Genomic DNA, 4,960 nt, shown 5'->3' on the forward strand with positions numbered 1-4,960 from the left:
GCTGCGTAGGAAGTTCACGGATCCGAAGTATGCTCAGTTGGGCCAATTGTGGGGTGTGGAGGATCCTTATCTGGATTTGGGAGTGAGTGCGGCAGATGCAGTCGTGCACTTCCGAAGCCAGAAGGATCACGAAATGGAAGAGCTTTTCTGGTCTCAATTCCATAGTCCGGAGCGTCCACTTCCGTTGACTGATCGGTTGGCTGAGTGGGCTGAGCTGAATAGATTGTACGGACTTGCCATGACGGATGTGGTGGCTCATCTGTGGCTAGAGAGGCCCAAGCCAGAGAGTTATTTTGGCTTGTTGCAACAATTCCTTGGGGCGGTGCCGCATATCGAGGTGATGAAGCGGTCTGCATGCATAGAGGGTGCACGGATGGCTCTCGCCCGTGTTAAGACATACTGGGCGGAGATGGATGCCACCGATGTTGCATCCCGGGGTTCAGACAAAAGCCGATTACCCACCGAGCACTATTTTGAGGAAGTCCTGTAGGGCGCTCGTTTAATAGAGTCGCAGTGCTCGAAAGATGTTATGTTCAAATGACATGTATGATTTGTGAGATCATGTTTATAATGTAACGGCTTTTTATACTTGTGCTTTCAAGTATTGAACTATCTCCTGTGCGGCCGTATATGTATGTATAACCTGAAAGATGGTAGTCTTTGGCTTCAGCCCCCACACACATGGTGCGGGGGTGTTTGCAAAAAAAAGCGCTTTTTCACACTTAATCCAACGTCTTGGTCCTTTGAAGGAGGTGATAGCATAGCAAACTAGGCAACTAGACTATAATGCTTTATCACTTTCACTTAGCCATAGGAGCTCGATGGTGGGGCTACTATATAGCCCCTAGAGGCACCGCGCTCTCTGAACTCGGGGCGCGTATGTGCCTGACCGGAAAGTGGTCCTTCGTCAAAGCGGAGGAATTCTAAACATTTTAGTAGTCGATCGAGTGGTTGACCAGCCTCTCGCTATATCATGACAGTTAGTTTTCGGCTTTCTCTACTGAGGTGCTCGCCCGGCCGAACCGGGGCACAATCGCAGTAGTTCTCCTGGTGCCGCGTTAGCCGATGGAGCGGAACGTAAGGCAGCAAAACACAGGAGCCGGGCAAACCCAACATTTGACCAAAGACATGATTCGGAGCTGATGCATATAAGGCCTAACTCGAGACGCCGAGCACTCCCTGAGGTATTCGGTCTTTATGATACCGGGCAGAACAATGCCCTAAGCCCCTAGTGTCCAGGTACGGGCGAGAACTTCTGACACGGCCGATGCCAAAACGCCAGCCTCCTCCTCGGTTATGGTAGGAAACCGGGGGATGTGTATCAACAAGAGACAGTAAGAAAGGTTTACGCAGGGTCTTAATCTAAAAAGAATCCTTGCAACGAGTCCCTGCTGCACGTCTGCGCCTGTGTCTCCGTTGTGTTGTATCCTGGACGGGTGTAGCACGTGCTTCATCTGTGAAAGAGAAGAACTTAGTTTGGAAAAAATATCGTGCAAAAGATGTATTAAAAATAAAGTATGATTTGGAAGATGAATAAAGTTGAGCTTTATTGGCTCTCATTGTTTATACGTGCAGCCCCTTGTAAAGAGGTATGCGGCTGGGAAGCCCCTTGTTTATTTATGCCGGACTCGCCTTACCGTGTCCGAGGTCTGAATGACCTGTTTTTAGGGGCTTTGACCAGCAAGGTCGGATTAGTGTGTGGCTGTCAAGGCAGTCTCATGTTTTCCATGGTCGAGGAACACTCGGAGTTACCCTTTAATGAGATTATGCCGCGTGGACCGGGCATTTTAGGCGTAAGAGACGCGTAATGCGGTATTGCGTTAAAGCGGGCGAAAGCTTCGCGTCCCAGTAGTGCTTGATGGCTACTTTTGAATGGGGCGATATGGAAAATGAGCTTTTCGCGACGGAGGTTGTCGGATGAACCGAACACGACCTCTAGTAGTACAGAGGTTGTACAATTGGCGTAAAGGCCAGGCGTCACTCATTTGAAGGAAGTGCTGCTACGGTGAATTTTGGTAGGGTCTATCCCCATTCTGCGGATGGTGTCCTGGTATAGCAGGTTTATATCGCTGCCGCCATCCATTAGGACTTGTGTGAATTGTAGTCCGTCGATTATGGGATCCAATATCAAAGCAGTTCCTCCCGCGTTTCGAACACTTCTGGAGTAATCCTGATGGTCGAAAGTAATTGGTTTAAACATCCAATTTCGGGACTCTGCTGGGGTGGACCGTGTGGCGCGTGTTTTAGCAGGTGCCGCACTATTTTTCCTTGTTATCACATGAAGTGAGTTCACTGTTTTGACTTCTAGTGGGAAAGTCTTCTGTTTTCCGGCGTGCTGCTTGTGGGGTTCGTCGTCTTCGCTTGGTGTGTCGAGCCCCTTGTGTTCGGCGTTAAGTCGGCCGGACTGCTTGAAGACCAACAATCTCTGTGGGTATGGTTTGCAGGCTTCCCGGGGGTACTATGGATTTGACATATCCTATCCAAGATTTTGTTTAGGTTGGATAGCTCATCACTGTTGTCCTTAAGAGGCAGTGTTTTATTATTCGGCCGAGAGCTTTTGAACCCGGCGTTGACCGCCGTGCTATTTGGGCCTTTTTCCTTATTCCGGCGCTGATCTTTTCTGTGTCGTGATTTTCCATTTCCATCCCTGACCTCGGATGTACTCGGGTCGCTGGTGCTGCATCTTGCCAGCCAGCTATCTTCCCCCGCGCAAAAGCGGGTCATGAGGCTTGTTAGCGCGGCCATTGTTCTTGGTTTTTCCTGGCCGAGGTGTCTCGCGAGCCATTCGTCTTGGACGTTATGCTTAAAGTCTACTAAGGCTTCGGCATCCGGACAGTCGACTATTTGGTTCTTTTTGGTGAGGAACCTGTTCCAGAATTTGCGTGCTGACTCTCCGGGCTATTGAGTTATATGACTTAAATCGTCTGCATCCGGAGGACGGGCATAAGTCCCCTGAAAATTTGCTCGAAACGCATCCTCGAGCTCTTCCCAACTTCCAATGGTATTTTCTGGGAGGCTTTTGAGCCAATGCCAAGCTGGCCCTTTGAGCTTGAGGGGTAGGTATTTTATGGCATGGAGATCGTCTCCTCTGGCCATATGTATGTGTAGGATATAATCCTCAATCCAGACTCCGGGGTCTGTTGTTCCGTCATATGCCTCTATGTTTACGGGTTTGAATCCCGCTGGAAATTCATGATCCAGTACCTCGTCGGTGAAACATAGTGGGTGTGCGGCGCCCCTATATTTAGGTGTGCCGTTGTCTTCAAACACTCGGCGGGTTGTGTTGCTCCCTGGAGTCTTCTTTTTTGGCCCATAGATGGACCTGACCGGACCATCCTTTTTGCAAGGATCCTTATGTGGATCGTGTGCCGGCTTGTGTGCGGCGCCGCTTGCCGCTCTTAGCCTGTCATTTGGTCGTCTATCCGGCCAGGCGGCCTCTTTCTTTTTTGACTGTGGGGGCTCTACGGCCTCCTTATCAAATTCGGGCAACAGCTTGCGCTTCGGGTAGCTCTTTGCCTGGTGGCTATCACCGTATTTATCTGCGGTATTGAGTACTTTGCTCCATCTCATTCTGAATGCGTCCTCCGCTGTTTTGAGCTTCCGCTTTTGCTTCTTCAAACTTCTTGCAGTGGCGATGAGCCTTTTATGAAGGTTCTTATGCTCCGGTGATGTGTCCGGCGTGAGATCGTCTGGACTGTTGTTTTCGCCGGGGATGGGTTTCTTGTCCAATTCATCCTGTTCGGATCGTTGCTTGGTGCGTCGTCCACTGCTTCGCCCTGCTCTAAGGCTGGGTCAGTATGGGTGCCATTGTTATCGAGGCGGGACTTCAAGCGGCACTTGCGTCGCCGTTTTGGTTGTTTGTCGGGAGAGTTGTCCTTCGCCACGTCCCGTTGTTCCTTGTTATCGCTTCCTTTTGGTGTATCCACCATGTATACGTCGTGATTTGAGGTGGCTTTCCAGTGCTCAGTAGGCGCTGGTTCTTGGTTGTCTCCGGCATCGTCGTCCATACCGTCGATGTCTTCAGAGTCGAAGTCTAGCATGTCGGTTAGATCGTCGACAGTGGCTACTAAGTGGGTGGTGGGTGGGCTTTGAATTTCTTTGTCGTCCGCATCCCAACCGTCCTGACCGCAGTCCGACCAGGTCTCTCCTGATAACGAGAGATACTTTAGAAAACTCAGGATGTCGCCGAAAGGTGAGTGTTGAAAGATGTCCGCAGCGGTGAACTCCATGATCGGCGCCCAATCGGATTCGATTGGAGGGGGCGCGGGAGGTTCGGAGTCCGGCGAGGAGTCCGGCACCTCAGAGTCATGAGCTTCACAAGGGATAAGGTCAGTATTCGGCTCCATCGCCGTAGAGGTTGCAGCCCCTGAGGCAGTGTCTAGCCACCCATCCTCGATTTGCGCAGCCGACTCCGAATTGAGGGTCTGAGCGGACTCGTGTGCGGCCTCCAGGGCACTGTCCGGCTGCAGAGCTAAATCATGCCCATCGTGACAGTGCGACGCGCTCGGCTATGGCTCGAATTCATCGAAGATCAAGTCTCCGCAGATGCCAGCCGTGAAGTTCAAACTTCCAAATCTGACCTGACGGCCAGGGGCGTAGCTTTCGATCTGCTCCATATGCCCAAGCGAATTGGCCCGTAGTGCAAAGCCGCCGAATACGAAGATCTGTCCGGGGAGAAAAGTCTCACCCTGGACTGCGTCGTTGTTGACGATCGAAGAAGCCATCGAGCCTATCGGTGACGACACAAAGGAACTCTCAATGAAAGCACCAATGTCGGTGTCAAAACCGGCGGATCTCAGGTAGGGGGTCCCGAACTGTGCGTCTAGGTGGATGGTAACAGGAGACAAGGGACACGATGTTTTACCCAGGTTTGGGCCCTCTTGATGGAGGTAAAACCCTACGTCCTGCTTGATTGATATTGATGATGTGGGTATTACAAGAGTAGATCTACCACGAGATC

Source organism: Triticum aestivum, chromosome 1B, assembly GCF_018294505.1.
Source record: "Triticum aestivum cultivar Chinese Spring chromosome 1B, IWGSC CS RefSeq v2.1, whole genome shotgun sequence".
Lineage (NCBI taxonomy): Eukaryota > Viridiplantae > Streptophyta > Magnoliopsida > Poales > Poaceae > Triticum > Triticum aestivum.